The sequence below is a fragment of the Schistocerca serialis genome, chromosome 2 (genome assembly GCF_023864345.2).
Source record: "Schistocerca serialis cubense isolate TAMUIC-IGC-003099 chromosome 2, iqSchSeri2.2, whole genome shotgun sequence".
In the NCBI taxonomy this organism is placed as follows: domain Eukaryota; kingdom Metazoa; phylum Arthropoda; class Insecta; order Orthoptera; family Acrididae; genus Schistocerca; species Schistocerca serialis.
The window spans coordinates 712,675,405-712,703,096 of NC_064639.1; the positions used below are offsets into that span (position 1 = coordinate 712,675,405).

At 45.2% G+C, this 27,692-nt stretch overlaps 1 protein-coding gene across 1 annotated transcript in view; it reads right to left on the bottom strand.

Annotated features, from left to right (window-relative positions):
• The window catches only part of LOC126457894 (calpain-9-like), a 1,049,120-nt gene that overhangs the window by 821,132 nt on the left and 200,296 nt on the right, over positions 1-27,692 (bottom strand). The window lies entirely within an intron of this gene.

Here is a 27,692-nt window from a genome sequence, read left to right on the forward strand (position 1 = left end):
ATCCCTCAAGAGGTAACTACTCGCAGGCTGGGAACCACTGGGTCACTGCAATGACAGACTCAATAGCAGCGTATAATCAGAATTTTATGATGCATATTAATGCCAGTATCTATTTTCACATCATATCGCATGACTATTTGGCGAACAAGAGTAGAGAGAGAACTTTTCATTTCTCGTAAATCTTTCATTTCTTGCGCGTATTCCAACTATCGTGTTGCTCAAAGCTAACTTGGGTCAGTAAGACAAGTGACACTAGAGATGAACAGGATCTGTGAAGTGGTTTATCTTGGCCAGCTTAGGTACAGGGCGTACGACAAACAATGAACAAGAGAGACGCGACTGCTTTGAAATTCCTACGTGATGTTTGTAGTGCGATGCTACGTTTGCGCAAGCGAGAAAGAATTTACTTTTCATTACGTCCGTCATTACGTCTCCTGTCAGATAAACTATTTAAGTCACGGTTTATAATGAATAACTAAGATCTTTACTTGAGTGCTGCTTCCTGTAAGCCACGTGCCCTTTAGTTGATGAGTCACTCATCACGTAACCTTGCTTATTCATTATACGACTGCTTTGCTTGCACTGTTTTATTGTATTTTCTTTCTGCACGTGTACTACTTCGTGAATCAGCGTACCAACACGCCAAGTGTGAATTTAAATGTTACTGTGGCCACTTCTCGGTCATGTGCCTCGTAAATAATTAGGACTTTGTTACATTGAAGTACTTCCTCATAACATTTTTTAAATCAAGTTCGTAAATTTCAGATTTTACGAACCACGTGGTGTCTAGCGACTATGTGACGGAGACAGTAAACATTTAAGGTCATAAGTGTCTCATTCGTCCCCCAGAAAGTAATCTTTGGACCCACCTGTCTCCGTCTAAAGTAGGTCCTAGGAGCAAGTGTGAAAATGTTTCCTAAATGTTTACTTAGAGCCGGCCGGAGTGGCCGTGCGGTTCTGGGCGTTACAGTCTGGAGCCGAGCGACCGCTAAGGTCGCAGGTTCGAATCGAGCCTCGGGCATTGATGTGTGTGATGTCCTTAGGTTAGTTAGGTTTAATTAGTTCTAAGTTCTAGGCGACTGATGACCTCAGAAGTTGAGTCGCATAATGCTCAGAGCCATTTTTTTTTTTTTTTTTTTGTTTACTTAGCCTGTACCTGAGGCGGGGCGTGGAGACGAGTATCTACTGGGATGTGAAAAATCACCTAAAACCACACGTTGGCTGGCCGGCTCACCAGCCCGCATGTATATTATATCGGTAACAGTGTTAAAGTGCCTGAAGATGAAGCCTCAGTTGCGCCGAAACCGACAGCAAATAAATGAATAGTCTGTATATTCCGTAGCATAGTCTTCGAACGTCATTCCCCCATAAAACCGCCCACTACAAATATGCCAGAGAATGAGAACATCGTGCAAAATGAGTAATCTGCAAATTCATTGTGCTGGCGTACGCTTTCTCCAGGACACCGGAACTGCACTAGGAAACTTTGTATAGCAGGTGCTGAACTAGGCGCGCCTATGACAGGAGAAGACCAAGACTCGTCCCCAGGCTACGCGCGGATAACGCCCCTTGGGCAGCGTGCATATAGGCCGCTGCCGCCGACCGAGCTGTCTCAATCTTTCGATGTCAGTACCTCACCACGTCGCACCGGGACTCAGTTTGCATTGCATTTCAGTACGCCGTACTGTGCTCTAGTCTTCCACAATGATAGTCGTCGCCTCGCACCTTAGCTAGCTGTGAGGGAACGTTAGTCATTGTATATAGTCGTGATATGGACACGGACAATATACAAGAATTAGTACATGCAATTTGACTGTATTTCACGATTTACACTAGATGCAGACAGCTGGGGTACACTGATTCCATCCCTGGTGGTATGGGGTGGCGGCAGGAAGGGCATCCGGCCACCCCTAAAAACTAACCTTGCCAATTCCGTTGTAACCACGCCGACCCTGCGATCGCTGTGGGACTATGGCGTAAGCGAAAGAAAGAAAGATTTGATTGCTACTAACCACAGAATTTCAGACTGGACATCACTGGAGTTAATTACTCAATTGGTTCCTGTAATAAAGTGTATTTTAAGCAGTTGTGCATTTTCTGTTATAGTGAAAGAAAGCCGGCCACCGACCTATCATACGACCCTCTCCTCATCCATCCAGGCACCACAAAACGTTACAAGAGGGCACAACCACACATTCATCGCATTTGAATCCCGTGGTCGCAAGTGACAGCGGCACCGAGAGGCCTTCGGTGGACCGATCACGATAAATGTGTGAGCGCAATGGCGTTCAGCCTGGTGATGGAAATATGCTCCACCTCCAGGTTTCAGGCCAGGTCAAAGTCTCATAGAACGTCCGCGTGATCGCGAAGCGCTCCCTGTCCCAAAGTGGTGAGCGACAGAAGAGTGTCGCAGGCGCGCTGCAGACGGGCAGCAGGCTGACCCCTTCGCCGGCCGCGCGGCGCGACCTTGTGGTGAGCGGGCAAGGCCGCCGGCGGCCGCTCAGAGGTGGCGCGCCGCGGCCGGCCTTCTCGGGTTTCGCAGGGCGCATTCCTGCGGCCTCTTCGGTTACCGCCGGCGCGGCTCCACCGGCTACAGTGATTCGCGGCAGAGGCAGCGCACCCGCTCTCGGCACACTCTCTCTCCGGATAACCAAAATAGAGGCTCTGATAAAAAGTATCAGCACACTCCTACGTACGCTTAATTGACCACTAGATGTCACGAGAGAGGGAAAGGCCAGTATAAAAGAACTCCTCAGCCTTGACGAGGTCCGAGTCCCTTACCTAAAACACTTTCCTCCTACCGCAATCACCCACCTCAGCGCCGTATACAACCAGTGCCTTTCCCTAACCTACTTCCCAACAGCGTGGAAAACTGCTCAGGTTGTAACCTTACCCAAGCCCAATAAAATCCCCATCCTACCCGAGAGCTACATGCCCATTTCACTTCTATGCTATCTAAGGAAAGTACTGGACTGCCTCATCCACAGAGCCATTACCCAGTTCCTGAGAGAAAATAACATAGTCACCCTTGAACAGTTTGGCTTATGTCTTGAACATAGCACTGTCCATCAATCCCTACGCCTGGTCGAAGACATACGCAAGGCGTGATATATAAAACATAGCACGGGAGCGCTGTTTCTCGATATCGAGAAACCGTTCCACAAAGTCTGGTTCAAATAGTTCAAATGGCTCTGAGCACTATGGGACTTAACTTCTGAGGTCATCAGTTCCCTAGAACTTAGAACTAATTAAACCAATCACACACATCCATGCCCGCGGCAGGATTCGAACCTGAGACCGTAACGGTCGCGCGGTTCCAGACTGTAACGCCTAGAACCGCTCGGCCACCCCGGCCGTAGACAAAATCTGGCTTGATGGCTTAATATACAAGTTACTCCAATCAGACATTCCAGAACACATAATAACCATAACTGACTCGTTCCTGGCATGTAGCCAGTACTCTGTTAGGTGCGGAAATCATGTTAGTACGCTCAGCGACACTGTAGCCGGGGTCCTGCACGGGTCGGTTCTGGACCCCATACTATACTCGCTGTATACAAACGACATACCAAAACTGGCAGGCAACGAACTGGCGCTTCACGCTTATGATACAGCAGTATATAAAAGCAGTAGACATCTCTACTTTGTAGTGAGGAAACTAGAAGAACAAATGGTTCAAATGGCTCTGAGCACTATGCGACTTAACTTCTGAGGTCATCAGTCAACTAGAACTTAGAACTAATTAATCCTAACTAACCTAAGGACATCACACACATCCATGCCCGAGGCAGGATTCGAACCTGCGACCGTAGCGGTCGCTTGGCTCCAGACTGTAGCGCCTAGAACCGCATGGCCACTCCGGCCAGCTAGAAGAACATCTGGACGAAATGGTAAGCTGGTGTAACACATGGAAAATTAAAATAAATCCAGGGAAAACAGTAGCGATAATGTAACTTCCTGGCAGATTAAAACTGTGTGCCGGACCGAGACTGGAACTCGGGACCTTTGCCTTTCCCGGGCAAGTGCTCTACCAACTGAGCTACCCATGCACGACTCACGACCCGCCTTCACAGCTTCAATTCTACCTTCCAAACTGCACAGAAGCTCTCCTGGAGGAGTTTGGAAGGTAGAATTGAAGCTGTGAAGGCGGGTCGTGGGTCGTGCTTGGGTAGCTCAGATGATAGAGCACTTGCCCGCGAAAGGCAAAGGTCCCGAGTTCCAGTCTCGGTCCGGCACACAGTTTTAATCTGTCAGGAAGTTTCATATCAGCGCACACTCCGCTGCAGAGTGAAAATCTCATTCTGGAGTAGTGATAATGTTCAAGAAAGTTAAGATTTCGGTTGCAGGCAGAGACATCGATTGTAGCGACTCGACTAAATGCGACAGACTAAATGTTGACAGTTGGGAAACAAATAAACAGGGATTGGTACAAAATCAGTACAGCATTTAATCGCCTGTACCCACTCCTCAAGGGTGGGGAGCTAACAGTAGAAACGAAGCTGTGACTGCACAGAGCTGTTACCCTCTATACTCTATTGTATGGATCAGAAGTATGGTCAATGGTGGCAGACACCCATCTGCACAAGCTTAAAACTGTGAGAAAACGTATCCTTCATATCATAGCAGATTCCGATAAATATACGCCGAACACATATATCAAAGAATTACTAGGCGAACCATCCATACTCACATACATTAAAAGAAAGTCGGTAACTTTATATGAAAAGACTTCAACTTCGGCCAACCAAATAATTCACCATCTAGGTAAACGATACCACAACGCTTCAAATAATAGACTAATATCCACAATAACGAGACAGCTTAGGGAATAATAGATACAGACGTACACTCCTGCATGCAAACAATTTTTTTGGCAAATAAATAAAAGCTGTCTTCAAACACTCATTTATCCGTGCTAGAAGTCAGACGGGCAAAGCCCTCTGGTGATTCAAATGGAAAAACATATAGACAACTTAGTCAGAACGTTGTCAGTGGAGAATCAGCAACAGCAGAGCGGTTCGATCGACCGCAAGTGGACAAGACATTGGCTATCAACTGTGTAACTGGTTCCTAAGTGACGTTTCAACCCTTCTAAAGTACCCAGGCCGTTTTAATGAGGTGATTGTGAAGTGGAAACGAGCAAGAACGACCACAGCTTAACCAAGATCAGCCAGAACCTAGGAACTGACGGACAGGAACTGTCTAGCACTGCGCACGGTGAGTGTAAAAGTTCGCATGAAATCGGTGGAAGGAAACAGGCGCGAGCTCCTAAGTGCTGCCAGCAGTCCAGCTAGCACAAAAAAATAGCAGGGTACAGTAGTCGGGCAGCTACTCGTAAGCCACGAACTCCTGTGCTCAGTGCCGAGTGAAGTTCGAAGCGGTGTAAAGAACGATGGCGCTGAACGACTGGTAACGAGTGATGTCGAGTGCCGAAACACGCTGCACCCTGTGGCCGCAATGCCGTCGAAGAGATGGAACTTGGTGAATGCCTGGTGGACGCTACCTGCCATCGTGTCCAGTGCCAAAGAGAGTGGTTAGTTGGTTGATTCGGGGGAGGGGACCTGACAGCGAGGCCAGCGTTCCCATTGGTTAGAGAAGGATAAGGAAGGAAGTCGGCCGTGTCCTTTCAAAGGAACCATCCCGGCATTTGCGTGAAGCAATTTAGGGAAATAACGGATAACCTAAATGAAGATGGCCGGACGCAGGTTTGAACCGTCGTTCTCCGGAATGCCAAGAGGAGATGGCCTCATAATACAGGGGTATTTTTCGTGCTTAGGGCGTCTCCCCCTTAAGACGTAAAAGAAAACGCTAAATGCGGGAGCATAGAAACACATTTTGCAGCATTGTGAACTGCGTTCAGTAGAATAACAGTTCTGAGACGATGGTTGTCTCTATCAGCATCACAATCCACACTGTCAAAAAGCAGCATCAGTGAAGCAATGCTCTGTGGGCAAGAATATTCCTGAAATGGAATGACCTGCCGGAGACCCGATCTGAAAGGAACTGAACACCTTTGGAATGAGCTAGAACGTCGGCTTCGCACCAGACGCCATCGTCCTGCATTAATATCTTCCCTGGTTTGGGTTCTTGAGGGAGAACTGGCTGCCATTCGTCCTCAGTACCCTACATAGCTGAACAATTAAACATGGCCACTGACAGTATTCCTCGCACAATTTGACATTCGTGCATACTGTGACGTGTATGCACGTTTCATCTGAATAGCCCACTAACCGTTTTACTTCTGCTGCTTTACTTCGCAAAGCTGGTAGTTCTCTTTCTTGGATATAATAACACAGAAAGTGCTGCCCCTTAACATTTTATCTAGACGAGGGGCAATTAATTATCACCCCAAAAGAAATAAAGTTACGTAATTAATTTTTTGTTTGATCGCAGGTGTACGTCCACAATCCTGGCACACAATGGCAGGGGAAATAACGCACGACATTCTTCTTTACCAGTGAGCTGCGCGATTTTGTTCTGGTCCCATTATCGGAGTGATACGATAAGATGGCACGGGGTTTCAACGCGTACTGGGGCTGCAAACAAACAAAAAATTAATTACGTAAATTTATTTTTTCGAGCCGATAGTTAAAACGTCAAGACTACCGCTCGAATTTATTGTCTGCACCTTACCATTAGGTACATACGTGCCCTTGTTTGTCCTGCGGTAATTTGCATATCATCTAGTTCTTCAACTTAAATATTTTGTCTGCAGGTTTCCTCTCCTTTTCCATCACCACTGTGAGTCCTCCCTCTCATCGTCAATCAGTTTAATGCGCCAATAGCAAGCCGTCCTGCCAGCCGACAGCACATTCTTCGCCATCACTTTCCCATACTTAAACTGCCAGGTAGTAACGTGCTACACATTTAAGAAGGAAAGACTGGCTCAGCAGTTCGCTTTGTCGAGTAACAATACTTGTACACATGCGTCTTCTTCTTATTCTTCTTCATCTTTCGACCCGTTGACAACACACCTTCGCCTAAGTCTGAAGTGCCTTTGCTACCTTTGCTCCATTTGGATGATTGCGAAATACTTCTCTGTATGGTGCTCAGGAAGGACAAGGCAGACAATGTAGCAAATGGGACATTAGTACAGAAATGACTACAACCAACCACTAATTAGCGATAATTCCTTCTCCCAAACATTCTCGCTCTCCATCTCCATTAGTTCACAGTTTCTTTCGTGTTTTAGTAACTTGTAAACCTGTGATAACAGTTTCACGTGCATTTTTGCGTAATGTTATGACTACATCGGAAAAAACAACTCACTAGACTGTTGTTATGTTGTGCAGAAAGATAGTGACGAGTGATAATTACGTCACCCTTTCCTTTTGTCCTGCCGGCTGTTGTGGCCGAGCGGTTCTAGGCGCTTTAGTCCGGAACCGCGTGACTGCTACGGTCGCAGGTTCGAATCCTGCCTCGGGCATGGATGTGTGTGATGTCCTTTGGTTAGGTTTAAGTAATTCTAAGTTCTAGGGGACTGCTGACCTCAGATGTTAAGTCCCATGGTGTTCAGAGCCATTTGAATTTGAACCTTTTGTCCTTAAGACAATTATATATGCACATTTTTATATATGCATCCAGTGGTTAATTTAGTTAAGTTACCTGTAACCTTAAACATTTTCATAAAAAAATGGCTCTGAGCACTATGGGACTTAACATCTTAGGTCATCAGTCCCCTAGAACTTAGAACTACTTAAACCTAACTAACCTAAAGACATCACACACATCCATGCCCAAGGCAGGATTCGAACCTGCAGCCATAGCAGTCCCGCCGTTCCGGACTGCAGCGCCTAGAACCGCAAGAACACCGCGGCCGGCATTTTCATAAAAAGGAGAAATAAAATAAATTATGCACCACAAAGCTAACAGTCAAATTAATCCCAATTAAAATGTCGAATAATAAGCACAAATTTATTTATTTAATGCATACAAACATTTTAATAAATTTGACACAAATAGTACACCATACAAGTAACTTAGGTTACTGTCTTCTTAGGACATAAACTGCTCATTTGCGACTGCATGAAAGTATGCTCAAAATGTGTATGAAATCTTATGGGGCTTAACTGCTAAGGTCATCAGTCCCTAAGCTTACACACTACTTAACCTAAATTATCCTAAGGACAAACACACACACCCATGCCCGAGGGAGGCCTCGAACCTCCGCCGAGACCAGCCGCACAGTCCACGACTGGGGCGCCTTATACCGCTCGGCTAATCCCGCGCGGCATGAAACTATGTTTCGTTGTCAGACGATTTCGCTTCTTTTATTTTAGAAGTGTCTTTAGTGGCCTATAATACACGTTTTACTTTTTACTACTGTACTGTGAAACTGAAATTTCTCGATTCGTTTCTGTTTATGCCAGCCCAACCACATGCGCCAGCATGGGTGGGGCGCCAAAATCTCGCCAGAGAATGTGCGTGTTGGCTAATTGCAGAGCCAGCACAACACCGAGCTGAGCCATGGCATAGCGACAGAGGAGAAGTCAGTAAGCAGTAAGGAGCAGAGGCTGCGACAACAGCTTTAGCCACTACGGGAGACAGGTGGCTGCAGCTGCTGAAAAGTTGTGAGGCGGCGCCCGATCCTTGACGACGTGCTGGCCATGCTCCTTTTGCTTCGGCACGGTTGGTCCAAGCAGTCTCTGCGGGCCGGGCTAAGGAACCGAGCAGCGCCATACAATAGCGTTCTGCAGCGGTCAGTGCAATGTACAGGGTGTTTCAAAAATGACCGGTATATTTGAGACGGCAATAAAAACTAAACGAGCAGCGTTAGAAATACACCGTTTGTTGCAATATGCTTGGGACAACAGTACATTTTCAGGCAGACAAACTTTCGAAATTACAGTAGTTACAATTTTCAACAACAGATGGCGCTGCAAGTGATGTGAAAGATATAGAAGACAACGCAGTCTGTGGGTGCGCCATTCTGTACGTCGTCTTTCTGCTGTAAGCGTGTGCTGTTCACAACGTGCAAGTGTGCTGTAGACAACATGGTTTATTCCTTAGAACAGAGGATTTTTCTGGTGTTGGAATTCCACCGCCTAGAACACAGTGTTGTTGCAACAAGACGAAGTTTTCAACGGAGGTTTAATGTAACCAAAGGACCGAAAAGCGATACAATAAAGGATCTGTTTGAAAAATTTCAACGGACTGGGAACGTGACGGATGAACGTGCTGGAAAGGTAGGGCGACCGCGTACGGCAACCACAGAGGGCAACGCGCAGCTAGTGCAGCAGGTGATCCAACAGCGGCCTCGGGTTTCCGTTCGCCGTGTTGCAGCTGCGGTCCAAATGACGCCAACGTCCACGTATCGTCTCATGCGCCAGAGTTTACACCTCTATCCATACAAAAATCAAACGCGGCAACCCCTCAGCGCCGCTACCATTGCTGCACGAGAGACATTCGCTAACGATATAGTGCACAGGATTGATGACGGCGATATGCATGTGGGCAGCATTTGGTTTACTGACGAAGCTTATTTTTACCTGGACGGCTTCGTCAATAAACAGAACTGGCGCATATGGGGAACCGAAAAGCCCCATGTTGCAGTCCCATCGTCCCTGCATCCTCAAAAAGTACTGGTCTGGGCCGCCATTTCTACCAAAGTAATCATTGGCCCATTTTTCAGATCCGAAACGATTACTGCATCACGCTATCTGGACATTCTTCGTGAATTTGTGGCGGTACAAACTGCCTTAGACGACACTGCGAACACCTCGTGGTTTATGCAAGATGGTGCCCGGCCACATCGTACGGCCGAAGTCTTTAATTTCCTGAATGAATATTTCGATGATCGTGTGATTGCTTTGGGCTATCCGAAACATACAGGAGGCGGCGTGGATTGGCCTCCCTATTCGCCAGACATGAACCCCTGTGACTTCTTTCTGTGGGGACACTTGAAAGACCAGGTGTACCGCCAGAATCCAGAAGCAATTGAACAGCTGAAGCAGTACATCTCATCTGCATGTGAAGCCATTCCGCCAGACACGTTGTCAAAGGTTTCGGGTAATTTCATTCAGAGACTACGCCATATTATTGCTACGCATGGTGGATATGTGGAAAATATCGTACTATAGAGTTTCCCAGACCGCAGCGCCATCTGTTGTTGAAAATTGTAACTACTGTAATTTCGAAAGTTTGTCTGCCTGAAAATGTACTGTTGTCCCAAGCATATTGCAACAAACGGTGTATTTCTATCGCTGCTCGTTTAGTTTTTATTGCCGTTTCAAATATACTGGTCATTTTTGAAACACCCTGTATGGTCAGCTGTGTGCGTTCATCGCCGAACGGGGTAGAGGACAGCGCCCCCTTACGGGTCTCCAGGAGAAGGTTTCACCTCCTAGACGCTGGCGAGGAGTGGTGGAGAAGCTGGTTACAACACGACAGTGCACAGCACCATGTGGCGTGTGCTTTTGTGAACCATATCTGTTACTGGCAGGCACAGAGTGTATTTGGACTGCCAGTTTGCAGTTTATTGGTGTGCGCCTAGATAGCTGAAATCGGCTTGTATCTGTGGTTTATTGAAGGACAGCAGAGCCGTGAAGAATATTGTTGACTGATACGTAATACTGCACTGCGGGGCAGTAGTATAACATAGTGTGATATTTTCATCGTCACATTATACGGGCTGGTCCATCGATAGTGACCGGGCCACATATCTCACGAAATAAGCATCAAACGAAAAAACTACAAAGAACGAAACTTGTCTAGCTTGAAGGGGAAACCAGATGGCGCTATGATTGGTCCGCTAGATGGCGCTGTCATAGGTCAAACGGATATCAACTGCGTTCTTTTAAATAGGAAACCCCATTTTTTATTACATATTCGTGTAGTACGTAAAGAAATATGAATGTTTTAGTTGGACAACTTTTTTCGCTTTGTGATAGATGGTGCTGTAATAGTCACAAACGTTTAATAAGTACGTGGTATCACGTAACATTCCGCCAGTGCGGACGGTATTTGCTTCGTGATACATTACCAGTGTTAATATGGACCATTTACCAACTGCGGAAAAGGTCGATACCGTGTTGATGTATGGCTATTGTGATCAAAATGCCCAACTGGCGTGTGCTATGTGTGCTGCTCGGTATCCAGGACGACATCATCCAACTGTCCGCACCGTTCGCCGGATAGTTAGGCTATTTAAGGAAACAGGAAGTGTTCAGCCACATGTGACACGTCAACCACTACCTGCAACAAGTAGGAGTCTTAGCTGCTGTCGCGTCTAATCCGCACTTCAGTAGCAGACAAACTGCGCGAAAATCGGGAATCTCAAAAACGTCGGTGTTGAGAATGCTACATCAACATCGATTGCACCCGTACCATATTTCTATGCATCAGGAATTGCATGGCGACGACTTTGAACGTCGTGTACAAAAGGCTCCGAGCACTATGGGACTTAACATCTATAGTCATCAGTCCCCTAGAACTTAGAACTACTTAAACCTAACTAACCTAAGGACATCACACAACACCCAGTCATCACGAGGCAGAGAAAATCCCTGACCCCGCCGGGAATCGAACCCGGGAACTCGGGCGCGGGAAGCGAAAACGCTACCGTAAGACCACGAGCTGCGGACGAACGTCGTGTACAGTTCTGCCACTGGGTACAAGAGAAATTACGGGACGATGACAGATTCTTTGCACGCGTTCTATTTAGTGACGAAGCGTCATTCACCAAAAGCGGTAACGTAAACTGGCATAATATGCATTATTGAGCAACGGAAAATCCACGATGGCTGTGACAAGTGGAACATCAGCCACCTTGGCGGGTTAATGTATGGTGCGGCATTATGGGAGGAAGGATAATTGGCCCCCATTTTATCGACGGCAGTCTAAATGGTGCAATGTATGTTGATTTCCTACGTAATGTTCTACCGATGTTACTACAAGATGTTTCACTGCATGACAGAATGGCGATGTACTTCCAACATGATGGATGTCCGGCACATAGCTCGCGTGCGGTTGAAGCGGTATTGAATAGCATATTTCATACAAGGTGGATTGGTCGTCGAAGCACTATACCATTGCCCGCACGTTCACCGGATCTGACGTCGCCGGATTTCTTTCTGTGGGGAAAGTTGAAGGATATTTGCTATTGTGATCCACCGACAACGCCTGACAACATGCGCCAGCGCGTTGTCAATGCATGTGCGAACATTACGGAAGGCGAACTACAAGTTGTTGAGAGGAATGTCGTTACACGTATTGCCAAATGCATTGAGGTTGACGGACATCATTTTGAGCATGTATTGCATTAATGTGGTATTTACAGGTAACCATGCTGTAACAGCATGCGTTCTCAGAGATGATAAGTTCGCAAAGGTATATGTATCACATTGGAACAACCGAAATAAAACTTTCAAACGTACCTACGTTCTGTATTTTGATTTGAAAAACCTACCTGTTACCAACTGTTCGTCTAAAATTATGAGCCATATGTTTGTGACTATTACAGCGCCATCTATAACAAAGCGAAAAAAGTGGTCCAACTAAAACATTCATATTTTTTACGTACTACACGAATATGTAATAAAAATGGGGGTTCCTATTAAAAAAAAAAAGTTGATATCCGTTTGACCTATGGCAGCGCCATCTAGTGGGCCAACCATAGCGCCATCTGGTTTCCCCCTTCAAGCTACATAAGTTTCGTTCTTTGTAGTTTTTTCGTTTGAGGCTTATTTCGTGAGATATTTGGCCCGGTCACGATCAATGGACCACCCTGCATACACGGCGAGAATGTAGTTAATGATTATATACCGATGATAAGTTATTGTGTATTGTACTGCCTTCCTTAAGGTCCATGTGGTAGTTAGTTCTGTTTGGCTGTCTCTGGGATTGATCCAGCAGATGGTGAAGATAGGCAGTAATACATTTTAGAAGTCACAATGAGTTGACAAACTGCCTGTTGGCTCTTGTCTCGGGTTCTTCGGCCGACGTTCGTCTGATGATTTTTTTCTCACGTTTTGCCAGCACGAGTGGCTGCCATTGTCAGAGTTTCACCCTCCATTGCTGGCGGTGGACTGGAGCCAAGCTCGCGGCCGCAGACTATATGTACCTAGCGCGCCCACGTCCGAATCCAACAGGCAGTTTGTCAACAAGTGGCCACGAAAGCCTTAACAGTTTTGTATCGCTGTGAGTTGGTTGCTTCTCTTAGTTATTCAGTGTGTCAGCTTGTAACGTTAATCACAGACTCAAATATGTTCTCATTGCTAGTTGGAGCCCACTCGTACAGTTATCTGGGCCAAGCAAGGTTATTGTATCAACGTAATATATTGATGTGTTTTAGAATAAGTTTTTTATTATTGTTGCCGTTTGTGGTAAGAATTGATCTATTTATGTTTTTATTACTGGTAACAGCAGTTTTGACTTCATTATTTGTGTCTCTAATCGGCAAAGTTTTAATTTTTTGTGCGCTTGCCTGTTGTGACCTAGTATTTAACTAAGAAGATATTTACTGTAAGCTCACGCTCGCACAATACGCAGTCGAAGTCAACTCTACTTAAAACCTGCGTCACACTATAATTATACAGTAAAAATTTGTGAGGAAATGATTGAAAATTTGTTTCTTAATTGCAGTTTTTTGCTAGTTTAGTTTAGGAACAACTTCCTGATGCCCAAGTTACTCAATGTTTTTACATGTTCTTACGGTATTGTGTTAAGTTGTTGTCCTGCAGGAAATCGTGTTGTCTGAGCCTGGAATATTCTCTAGGGTCCTGCAGCAGACGGACGTTAGGTATGTTGGTCTGTAATTCTGTGCATCCAATCTTCTACCCTTCTTGTTAAGAGGAGTAATCTACACTCTTTTCCAGTCAAGCGGAACTGTTCGCTGTGGAAGATAATCTTGATAAATATGAGGTAGGAAAAGATAAATTCCGGAGCGTCTTCAATAAAAAAAAAATGTAGCTGGAATTCCGGCAGGGCCTGGTGCTTGGTTCTAAACTGTTTTTCATGTCGGGTTGCTAATATCAATACATCTCTGCGAGATAATACCATAGTCAACCGATTTCCTAGACTGCAAACCAACAGTATTTTATCTGGCATCATACCAATGGAGATGACATTCTTTTATCTTTTTCTGAAGGGAAGAACTTTGAGTTTGACGCTCTTTAAATGTCAATAGAGTCAAGCAGAAGCTAGAACTAGCTCAAGATCATGTAAAAAAAATGGTTGTATCGTCCGGTTCTCGAGAGATATTTCAAGACTGTCAGGAAATGCCGAAACTGATAGTTCGCTCTCAAATATTTCGTATTTATAGTCAGTTCGTTCCCTCACCGCTCGTGGAGTAGAGTAGGGAATCAAACATCCAATAAATAAACGATGTAGAATAAAAAAGATTTTCGAAGAGACGTTTCTGGCATACAGTTGACCCTCAAGGCATTAGGATTTGTAGGAAGTTATGCAGAACAATACCATCTCTGTGAGGATTCAATACTTATCAAATTATGCTACACTACTGGCCATTGAAATTGCTACACTAAGAAGAAATGCAGATGATAAACGGGTATTCATTGGACAAATATATTATACTAGAACTGAAATGTGATTACATTTTCACGCAATTTGGGTGCATAGATCCTGAGAAATCAGTACCCAGAACAACCACCTCTGGCCGTAATAACGGCCTTGATACTCCTGGGCATTGAGTCAAACAGACCTTGGATGGAGTGTACAGGTACAGCTGCCCATGCAGCTTCAACACGATACCACAGTTCATCAAGAGTAGTGACTGGCGTATTGTGACGAGACAGTTGCTCGGCCACCATTGACCACACGTTTTCAGTTGGTGAGAGATCTGGAGAATGTGCTGGCCAGGGCAGCAGTCGAACGTTTTATGTATCCAGAAAGGCCTGTACAGGACCTGCAACATGCGGTCGTGCATTATCCTTCTGAAATGTAGAGTTTCGCAGGGATCGAATGAAGGGTAGAGCCACGGGTCGTAACACATCTGAAATGTAACGTCCACTGTTCAAAGTGCCGTCACCGCGAACAAGAGGTGACCGAGACGTGCGACCAATGGCACCCCATACCATCACGCCAGGTGATACGCCATTATGGCGATGACGAATACACGCTTCCAATATGCGTTCACCGCGATGTCGCCAAACACGGATGCGACCATCATGATGCTGCAAACAGAACCTGGATTCATCCGAGAAAATGACGTTTTGCCATTCGTGCACCTAGGTTCGTCATTGAGTACACCATCGCAGGCGCTCCTTTCTGTGATGCAGCGTCAAGGGTAACCACAGCCATGGTCTCCGAGCCGATAGTGCATGCTGCTGCAAACGTCGTCGAACTGTTCGTACATATGGTTGTTGTCTTGCAAACGTCCCCATTTGTTGACTCAGGGATCGAGACGTGGCTGCACGATCCTTTACAGTCATGCGGATAAGATGCCTGTCATCTCGACTGCTAGTGACACGAGGCCGTTGGGATGCAGCACGGTGTTCCGTATTACCCTCCTGAACCCACCGATTCCATATTCTGCTAACAATCATTGGATCTCGACCAACTCGAGCAGCAATGTCGCGATACGATAAACCGCAATCGCTATAGTCTATAATCCGACTTTCATCAAAGTCGGGAACGTGATGGTACGCATTTCTCCTCCATACACGAGGCATCACAACAACGTTTCACCAGGCAATGCAGGTCAACTGCTGTTTGTGTATGAGAAATCGGATGGAAACTTTCCTCATGTCAGCACGTTGTAGGTGTCGCCACCGGCGCCAACCTTGTGTGAATGCTCTGAAAAGCTAATCATTTGCATATCACAGCATCTTCTTCCTGTCTGTTAAATTTCGCGTCTGTAGCACGTCATCTTCGTGGTGTGGCAATTTTAATGGCCAATAGTGTATGTAGATGTTGCAAAGAAATAGAAGAAATATACAGTTGCCTACGACCGGAAAAAAGTGCCAGACTTACACACTCCAACGTAGCTTATACAGGAAATGTACCCCTGTCTCCGTCAGTTCCAACACAATAGTGCATTGTTCTATAATCGAATGTAGAGCCCGTCTCGAGTGAAAGGAACCGCCAGAACAAACACAAAAGCGAAACGCGATGAGCCGGTACGACAGCAGAGGAAACAATGAGCACGGCTACAAGTTTCCAGTGTTCGCACCTGGCAGCCAACACTGGTCGGGGCCCAGGCCGAGCGGCTGGCGCGCTCCAGGGAGTGGCCGTTTCTGGCGGTCGGCTCTCGGCCCTCGTGACGTGTTCTGAAAGCGGCGCCGGCTCGCGCCACCGACCGAAATAACACCCCCGCCACCTGGACCCGCAGTTCCCGCCGGTAGCGCCGTATATATACATCAGACACCGCACCCAGTACAGCGTGAATGGTGCTCACGGAAATTACACGCTCGTGTACTAGCTAAATAAGGAAGAGGCACATTGCAATCCTCTCCGGACGTTTTATCAGAGAGGTGACTTGAGCAACACGTTGTGCGTATGACCAGAAGAGTGGTCGAGAAAGAATGGCGGAGAGACTTACGTCTGGGTCGCACAGTGGCTGAAGATGAGGCGAATGCTGCCGAGGTGTCACAGTAATTATTCTTCGTGGTGTTACAATAGTTCGGGCGGCATCCGGTACCATTCACTTATGCTGGAAGAATCCATCATTACGCTTGCGTCCACAGAATACAAACGTACAGAGAGGGTTGCACGACGTTGACATCGCCACGATACTGAGACGGTAGTCTTTATTCATGATAAATGTAAAACCCCGCTAATCAGGCGGCAAGGAAGACTGCTTCTCTTCAGTACGCCTGCCCCTCCTCTTCTGATTTTGTGACAAGACTGTAAACAAACGATATTCTCCCTCCGAGGCTTATTAACTCCTGATAATCTATAACAAACATTTTTCTGTGTGCCCATCATTGGTTCTCCAATATACAAAATTTCCAAAAACTTAGCCTCGTTGAGATCGAAGTTTCTGGCGACGAAAACTTTGTACGAAACTTTCTTGGTTTACCTGCTCACGTGGATCTTACGCTACTGAATTCCTTTTATTTTCTGGTACAAAAAAGGATAAGACAACGAACTCACCGAAAAAGCAGTACAAATTGTGTTAGTCAGTGGGTACAGACCATCCTTAGGAAAAGCGCACACAGCACATCTGGTTACACAGCGGAGGCATTCGGCACAATCAGCATAAGGCACGTATCTGAAGTCACCATTAAATTGCACGTTATTCATGTCGCATTAAATATGTAAACGTTTCTTCATTTTTCTTCTATCTATTGAATGGAGCTTACATGTCCATATATTAACTCGAGTTCCAGTCTCTGTGTAAGTTTGCAACTTCCCTGCGTGTCTTTAATCTCACAATATTACTTCTTTATACATACCTAGATAACAAGTTGCCTCATATGTTGTATACTATAACATGCCTCTCGCGAGTTTCTTCCGACATCTCAACACAGCTTATGGCAGAGAGCCGCTTGTGTCACTCCTATCCACTCAAACTCTTTTTTGTATTTTGCTTTTAAAAGCGTGTTTCTCAGCCAGGGACTGAAAGAGTATCGGACTATCTAAACACCCCGACGCAGTCCAAGGCTGAGTCAACGACATATTACAAGATTGACAAAGACAGACTGTTAATAACATCGTCTCTTGTATTATTAGTTACCATGAATGAATCAAAATCCACGGTGCTCTGTGCTTTCTCAGGAAGAGGAGAAAAATTACTATAACGTTCATTCTCTTATTCGGAAGGAGCAGGGCTTAAATCCATTTCCAACCATCCAGATTTGGGCTACACATAGAATAGCTGTTGGTAAACCTTTCGGGATGTGAGATCGTGGTCCAAGAAACTCTTCTGCTCCTGACGTTTCGTCCAGGACTACGCTGGACATCCTCAGTGGCGCTCCTCTGCAGATAGAGCCGAACGGTTATGCACATCGGAACACCTGGACGCTGAAATAAAAGATCTGAAGCAGGCCTTCGATAAAAATGGCTACTCGGGGAAAGAGATAAAGAGAATTTTGCGACCAAGGAACAGAAGACTGAAGGACAAGGATGAACCACAACGACGGAAAAATACAGTTTCTCTCCCTTTTTATTAAAAAAGTAAAGGATCAGATCGGTAAGATTTTACAGAAACATGACATCAGACCGGTCTTTATACCAACAAAGAAAATAAGTCAAGTACTCCAGTCTGTGAAGGATAAACGCCCTCCTCTGTCGACATGTGATGTATCTAAAATTCCGTGTACGTGTGGTTAAGATTATACTGGAACTACGAAGAGGAGCGTAAATACAAGGCTAAAAGAACACAAAAGTCTTTGCCACTAGGAAAAATAGGTTCTGCAAGGTTCGCAGGAGAGCTTCTGTGAATTTTCGAAGGTAGGAGACGAGGTGCTGCCAGATCTACGGCTATGAGGACGAGGTGTGAGTCGTGTTTGGGTGGCTCAGATGGTAGAGCACGTGCCTGCGAAAGGCGAAGGTCCCGAGTTGGATTATGGGTCCGGCACACAGTTTTAATCTGCGAGAAAGTTTCATATCAGCGCACACTCCGCTGCAGAGTGAAAATATCATTCTAAAAATAGAGAAATCAGCTCTAGCAGAGCATGCTCTTCAATCAGGAAACCACGAAGTGAAGCTTTCTGAAACAGAAATTTTATCTACAACGTTAAATTATTATCCACGACTATCTAGAGAAACCACTGAAATTTATAATCATCAGGATATTTTAATAGGAAAGAGGTGGCAATGAAACTTACGACACATGAACAGTAGCTCTGCAGAATCGCTAGACAATTTTAACTTTGACAAGACGACATCGATAGTTAAGTTTCATCTTTTACAAGGATTATCTCTGCTCATGACGTGTTACTTCGACCTCGGCCCCTTTTCGACAATATATATATGTCGCTCTCGGGCAAGACTCAGCGGAGGAGCGCCTCTGAGGATGTCCAGCGCAGTCCTGGACGAAATGTCAGGAACAGAAGAGTTTCTTGGACCACGATCTCATATCCCGAAAGGTTAACCAGCATCTACGTCATCCTGTCGGTAAAGCCTTCATTCTACATATAGAATCTCTAAATCATTTACGAGGACTGCCGGGACGGTTCTTTTGAAACCGAAAAGCTCCATTCCCTTTTGCCATCGTCCGCTGCGAACATGTTCTTAGTCTGTAACGCTTCTCATCTTCCACGGATGTCAGTCACTCATCTCCAGTCTTCTTTCCTTGTTTTTTTTCCGCTCTGGAACCAAACGAAATATCCCTGGAGTTTCTCCGAATATCTGCTTCCGCACTTGTGGGTTTTCTCTTAGCCACCCATCAAGTTTGTACTGGAGACTTCAATGTACAAGTGAGCGACGAACTCTACAAAAAGATGCAATACAAAGGTCTAGAAGTGAAAACAGTTGTGAGATTATGTAATTTGATTCATTTAGCTTGTTCTCTCTTTCTGCACATAAAAAAGATATGATTATTCGTTTCTCTACAATTTCATACATTAATGTTTAAGATAACCAGAGCGTAGCCAATTCTACTGCAAATTACAGGCACGATTGCCTTCCAAGCCTACTAATAGTTTGGAGAAATTGATTTGTTGTTTTGTTATGTTTTGAAACCACACTTTTAAGTAAAAAGAATCATTGTAGTTACGTTTTAATTATAAGGGAGTTAATACAGTCCAAAGATACGAAAAAATAAAAATGACTTTGTGAGATAATTTGTATGAGAAGTGTCTGCTTTAGAGCATGGATTTGTAAAAAGTAACGGCTATTACGGTAACATATAACTGACTATATACCCTCGAGTAATACTAGAGAAGTTTTCAAAACAGCGATCATATGGTACTTCAAAACGTGAACTGTTTCTCAATCGTAAGTGCGTTGAGTTTCGCAGTAAATTATTAGCATCGTTTCAGGGATCGTGACACCCACAATATTCTAGGCGGACCGCGTACTGAAAGCTGAAGATACTGATGTTGTGGAAACTTTGCAAAGGACGTGGCAAAAAAAAAATACTCGATTAACCGGCAGCCTTTTTAAACATTACATCACATTAGACTGCTACTTTAACTTGAAGGACATAGTTGTAGTAAAATAAACTCGATATTCAGAGAGTACATATTGAAAAAAACTGGTTTTGTCGTTTCATTAGCTATATTTATTATATTATCCAGTTCACTCAAGTATTTCCAATAAAAACACTTCGGCATAGAAAGCAAAGACCATTAGACGCAATAAAATCTTCCTTTGATAAGCAATGATCTAAAGTGGCCGTGTTTGCAGAAAAAATTATAGGACTGGGCTCTATGGGTTCTGCTACTTTCATATTGAGGACCGACTGGTGTGTTCTCGAACTTATATTATAGCATGAAAATGTCTAGGCGCTGAAATGGTTTACTTTTGGTTTATTATGTTCCTTTATTTCGGGAATTAATAATATGAGTTCCATCTCAAGAAATTTTTTTCTCTTTCTGGCAAAAACACGCAGAACCACTTGTTGTCGTAATTAAAACACATTTCGTAATGTCACATTTCGAGTTACGCTTTTGCGTCTGAGACTACCGGGAAGTGTACCTCACGAGCTGAGCAAGGCGCTACCCAGTTTGCAATAGGGTGACGGACACTTCGGGTGTTCAGAATCCGCTGTCAGCCTCACGTTCGCTTGAACCAAAAGCAACGTTCCAAATGTTTGGTGTATGCTGTTACAAATAATTCTTGCCTCACATAATTCTTGTATACAACACATAAAACATCTTAAAACAGTTTTCTGGTTACAAATATATAGATTGATTTCCGGTTTTGCAGAACACAATCGTTTCTACTCTTGCTTTATGCACCAAAATAAATAATATCCACAGGGGATTCATCAAAACAAATTTGAGCCACAATGCAGAACAAATAACACTATCGGGAGAAGTGGTCGTCTGCCAGCACGTTTTTAAGCATTATCTTCTTCAACACATTGTGACACTCTGGTCATCCAGGCATCCAATCTATGACCGTGTCCTGAACCGAACTACGTTGACAACCGTAATCATAACGATTTCTGCTGGCTGTTGCACCGTCTGCTGCCGAACAAAGGATCTCTCCCTACAGCTGAAGTTCAAAAGTTATTCCTAAGCAAACAATATAGATGCAGGAGTCCAAGATTATGGGCGGTGCAAATTTCCATGTAGCGCTCCTCTTGGTATCTTAATTATGAAGCGCTGTACCGTCGGAAGCTGAAAGTCACAAATTATGCCGGATGCCAACCACTGCACACCTTTTTGAATTTTTTTCGTGTCGAGCTGTCTGCGCTAAGGATCTGCCGAGCGTGCAAAAGTTGCCAGTTGGCAGATGCCGGGAGTATTGAATTACACGACTGCTGCTGGCAGGAGTACGTTTCACGCTACTGTCTGACACAATCATCCCAGCAACTGCGGCGCTAGTTTGACCACGGTGAAATGAGCGTGAGTCTTGTGAGAGGACTTTGCACAGACGCCCAGTACTTTGGCTGGAATGCTACTGCCGCGCGAGGTGGCTGTATATGACTTGTGCGGACGGGCGCCAGCCCCGCGGCGTGGAGCCAGAGGAGGAGGCTCACGGGGACACGCTCCGGCGCACACAGCGCCGCAGACACCGACTGACCGGTCACGCTGTATTCATGCTCGCGGAGCTCTCTTCTATTCTGAACCCTTTCTGCCGAACTACCGGCTTGCTTTGTGACGCTCCCTAACGGCGAGTGGTCGGCTTGTCGAGAGCATCTAAGATCTAGCATCGGTCTAGAGAAGGATGTTAAGGCTGCGAACGCTGTCTTCGAACGATCCAGCACCGCCCATCAGCAGTGACTATAGTTCAAATGGCTCTGAGCACTATGGGACTTAACATCTATGGTCATCAGTCCCCGAGAACTTAGAACTACTTAAACCTAACTAACCTAAGGACATCACACAACACCCAGCCATCACGAGGCAGAGAAAATCCCTGACCCCGCAGGGAATCGAACCCGGGAACCCGGGCGTGGGAAGCGAGAACGCTACCGCACGACCACGAGCTGCGGGCAGTGACTATAGTATTTCTCACCACGTAGCAGAACAACTGGTTCTGTTTATAGAGTGATTTGCAAAACATAGAATTATCGACTGAAACAAAAGAACAGCGAGTCGATAATCGTCCTGTAGGAGGCTGCATTTCTCCTTTTGTATTCACGTGTATACAAGTATTTTCCACGTTCCTGTAAGACGCAGCTTGGGTAAGTATTTGCACCGGGGCTTCACCGCGGTCGGACTTAATTTTCATCTCTGCTGCATTATGCCAATCAAGGGTATTTACGATCAATTATGCCGATAAGGCCCAGGAGATATGTTTCAGACAGAAGACGCGAGGTATGTCGACAGCTAACGGAGCGGTCCTAATACCACCGATGGAGAGTTGTGCGAAACTCTATCGCAACAGTAGTTCTTAATCACCGCTTTTATTTATTTACTTACTTTTTCGAAAAATGTGTGTGAAATCTTATGGGCCTTAACTGCTAAGGTCATCAGTCCCTAAGCTTACACACTACTTAACCTAAGTTAAACACACACACCCATGCCCGAGGGAGGACTCGAATCTCCGCCGGGACCAGCCGCACAGTCCATAACTGCAGCGCCTTAGACCGCTCGGCTAATCCCGCGCGGCTTACTTTTTCAGTTTATTTTAATCTAAGGGAGCCGAGTGTCTTATGTTCTTATTAATGATACGTCACATTCTTTTTCAGATTATATTCCAGATTTTTGCAATCCGTGATTATAGCCGGGATATCGCGAGGTTACTCCATTAACTAAAAGCTACTGTAACATTACAGTATGTACTCTTTGGCGACACTAAAGAGCTTTTTACGTACGAGCATACGGTGTTCGCAAAATGTCGTTCCTTAAACCAGTTATGCATCTTGTACCTAGAATCTAGTTTGAAAGCATAAGCATACAATTTTATGACATCAACTGCAATCAGTGTCATAATATAAAATATTGCGAATCCCGATTATTTTGTCCATCGCAGCAATTAGATAGATTAGGGGGCTAAACACATTATCGAGGTTTTGACGTAGCATTTAGTCGTATTTACCAGCAACGGGTCTTCTATTGAAGGGAGTCAAATGAAAACCGAACACCCGCCATAACGGGACCATGAAATTATTCCATTCAAAAATAATCACCACACGCGTTATGACATTTATCTCACTGGGAGATGAGACGATCAATTCCTGTTTCATATAACGCGGTCGGCCGCTGACGGATCCACAACAGCACCCACTCTCACACTTCCTCGTCTGACTGAAACCGACGTCCACACATATCTTTCTTCAGATCGCCAAAGATGTGAAACTCACATGGTGAAAAATCCGGGCAGTACGGGGGATGTTGCAGTGTTTCCTAACAAAATCGCTGAAGCGTAGCCTTCATCCGATTGCCGGTGTGGAAGTGGGCGTTAGCGTGCAACAGGATGATTCCTTCCGAAAGCATTCCTGGGAGTTTGCCTTTATAGTCCTGACAGTGTCTGCAAAGTGTCTTCAAAGCGCTGGTAATTAATTTTGGTTCCACGCTGAGAAACTCGACGAGCCGAGGGCTGCTGCAGTCGAAAAAGGAGTTCACAGTTGCGGATCCGTCAGCGGCTGACAGCGTTCTGTGAAACAGGAATTGGTCGTCTCATCTCCGAGTGGGATGGACAATGCGTGTGGTGATTACTTTTGAATCAAGTATTTCATGGACCTGCTGAGGAGGTTGTTCGGTTTTCATTTGACTGCCCCTTATAGAAATGGATTAGCGAGAGAGAAATAAAATAAATTTCTGCGTGACATGAAATTTGGTGCTGGACGGGTGATTGAAGCCATAGCTCTTACTTTCACAGGCATCTCTCTGCCAAATGGGTCAGCCGGTCACGACTCTTGGCTAAAATCAGAGCGTCAGTCCGACTGTCCTCTCTGGTACTACCGTAAACATAACACAAGCGCTCCAACTCGTTTGATTTCCAGTCTTGCACCGTCTGTAAAGGTGCTTTTAGACGGACAATATTTTACGGCAATATTTTGCCCCATAAGTGTTGCATCAAGATTGCTGTAATGTGACTGAAAGAGACGGTAATTGTGCGGTATGGCTGAACAATATTCCTGATGTTACAGGCTGTTGCCGGTAGTTGCCGACGCATTGTCGAAGGGTTGCCAGTGTTGTCCACCGATGGTGGGGAGTATTTCGTATTGCAAGGCACTTTGAGTAACTGTTCTTGTCTGTAAACGGTTCTCTCTCGCTCTCACCTTTGTTTCCTCCTTCTCTCGCCGACACGTGTCTGAGCGAAAAAATATTGTTTTGATTTTCTTCGAAAGTTTGCACGTGCACATGTGGCCACATGTTTTTTAGTTGTTTGCAGCCGTGAGGTTGTTGTCTTCAGCAGTGGAGAAGTGGGCAAACGAGAGAACAATGAATTTTATAAATGCAACTCATGTACGACCAGAGCTATAGGATGTCGAAATTAATGCATACAAAGTTAGCAATCTGAAAAAACAGTTGTCAAACTGTGCATATGCACCCTGAATCAAGCCTGAATAAAGTCTCCGTCTTCAGGCTACAGGTGGCCCATCGGGACCATCCGACCGCCGTGTCATCCTCAGATGAGGATGCGGATAGGAGGGGCGTGTGGTCAGCACAGGGCTTTCCCAGTCGTTATGATGGTTTTATTTGACCGGAGCCGCTACTATTCAGTCGAGTAGCTCCTCAATTGGCATCACGAGGCTGAGTGCACCCCGAAAAATGGCAACAGCGCATGGCGGCTCGGATGGTCACCAATCCAAATGCCGGCCATGTCCAACAGCGCTTAACTTCGGTGATCTGACGGAAACCGGTGTATCCACTGCAGCAAGGCCGTTGCTAAGCCTGATGAAATCATGCAAGAAATTCCAAAGTGTTTGTACCTACGCCAGGTGAAAGACAAAAAAATTGTAATGGAAAGAGTGGAAGCACTGGTGGCTCTTCGCCCACATGGTTTGCAATTGATGCCATGAGTTTCATATCATCTCTAATGGTTCCAGATCTAGGAATTGTAGTGTAAACTGTGGTACTGTGAACAAAAATAAAATCATAATAAAAAATGTACTCTTATTTCAAATCTCCCTCAGTGAAATCCTTTAGTCCTCCTGCAAAGCATTGCCCACTTCTGCCAGCATGAGACTTACTAATAGATAGTTAACTTTAAAGAGATGCATTGAACTTCTGTACGAATCACCAATAGCTGAAAACCGAAGGGAGATCCCCATTTGGATTGTAACTGATATATGCTCTTGTACATTTTTAACAGTTTTACCAATTCTCAGACAAACTGCTTGTATAAGATATTACAAGTCGTGTTCTGACATCCCGGTGAAATTATGGAACAAGTATGTACCCAGCATCATTTCACCATTTAATTCTTCTAAAGCACTCCCCTGTGTCAAAAAAGCACGCATCCACAATGCCCGATTTTTCTTGTTCTTTGCAACTTGATCCTGTGTGTGATGTTATAGAGACGCACACACTTGCAGGAGTTTGCGTTCGCCCATTTTGTGGGAACAGTGTAGCCATTTGCTTCCGAAACGTATTGCCACAAACATTTCTGAGCGATAGTGGTCCGGTAATGTTGCAGTATATGTGGCTGCAATTCGTGTGGCCGCAATGTTGCCGCACAGCACTGCAGTACGCAGTTTTTACGTCCCACGTAGACGTAGCATACGTTTCACGAGGTGCTGTTGTCCAGGCTGTGTTGCTACGTAGAAGACTGCTGGGAGAATGTCTTAAGGTGAAAGCAAAACGTTCGGAAACAGACAACTGCTCATATCGCGTATCGCGTTGCCAGTTTGCGACACCGAGCCAGTCGTCCTTGCTATGCTGATAGGCGCAGTTCGTGTTTGTTTCGTTAGGCGGTGACAGGTGAAACTGTGAATTGCTACAAAAGCTATCATAGTCAAGGTTTCCCCCATACTAAACGGGGCTAGCACGTCTCTTCAGTACTAATGGAATAAATAAAATGTGGTGGTCTTAGCTCCCCCACTCAGTCGACACAGACGGAGCGCGTGTCTGCTCTAATTTCAAATAGCCGGCTTCCACTTTCTCTTCGTTTGTGCAACCATGGATTTCGTACTTAATATAAGTGTTTGAGAGTACTAAAATGCGTCTTTATTTCACCCTCCTTGTTTCGTTTTATTCATTTAAAACATTGACAGTTGCAGTATTTCGTCTGGACTCCGCTTACATCTGAAAGTGTCGTCTGCTTGCACATTTCCCAGGTTTTGCTAGTCATGTTTTCTCTCTAATTTCACGTTCGCTTGCAACTCTACACGTTTTAGTGACGTAAAACACGACAATGTATTGTATCACTAGAGATGGAAGACAACGCTAATGTAAGCTAAGAATATCAGTGGCAACTGTGGAAAATGTGCAAGCGGACAACACTTCCAGATGTGAGCGGAAATCAGGCGAAAATGTTGCCTCTGGCGACGTTGCAAAATAAACATGCCATTTTAGTATTTGCAAATGGTTCAAATGGCTCTGAGCACTATGGGACTTAACATCTGAGGTCATCAGTCCCCTAGAACTTAGAACTACTTAAACCTAACCAACCTAAGGACATCACACACATCCATGCCCGAGGCAGGATTCGAACCTGCGACCGTAGCGGTCCCGCGGTTCCAGACTGTAGCGCCTAGAACCGCTCGGCCACACTGGCCGGCTACAATTTGCAAAGACAGATTTCAAATACCTAAAAAACCTTCGCATTTACCTCAACAAGTTCAAACCTCTGACATTCGCTACAGTGGTGGATAGCGAAATACATTTTCCTCGATTCAATTATGCGGACAAAAACAGCGGGGATGATGATGTTCAACATCTCTTCCCCTCTGTGTTTCGTACAGGCAAGACGTGTGACTATCGACAGTGGTTAGTTAGGTCGAATGGCGACATTTGTCTCCATAGTCTGGTTGTAAGGAAATACTAAGCAGCTTCACCAGATTTCGCTTTCATACTTATTTTTTATTTTGATAATCGTCCCGAAGTACGCAACCATAATACTGTACTCTGAAAGCTGTCATCACAGTCACCCAGGCGATACATCTCTACATCTGATACCTTCGTCCTCAAACAGGACGGAAGTCGTGACAAATCGCACCACTTCTATTGGTAGAGCGGTGAACACCCTGAATTGACATTATTATCGGCTACACAATGTACTGAGATAACAGTTAAGTCAACAGGCATGGCCACTTAAGGTGGTTACATCCCTGGTTTTCTCCGGTGTGTACCGGCTCATTGTATCGTCAAGGGCAGGCCTTAGTTTGAAATAGAATCCCAAACACTGTGAAACTCGCAGTTTCCGCGTAAACGAAGAAAGTGTTATACGATGAAAATTCTTTGGACGGTAGTATAAGCTGTAATTTTTAACACTTATTCATTAAGCCATCAATTAGCACACACGTGGACTAAGTAACAGCCAGTATTCCAGAGAAACTACGGTAATCGTCTATTTATTGTCCATTCTCGTCAGGCACTTTACACGCAATTACACTCGGCTACTGGATTTTTCCGTCTCGCGCGTTCCTCGCAGCGGCCGTTTTTCTGCCGCCACAGCGTAAACGATACCTGCCGCTGTCGTCAATAGTTATGACTCAGTACAGAACTCCGCCAGTTATACCGCTCATCCGTTAGCGGGGCACGGGAATTATGCGACGCGCTAATCGC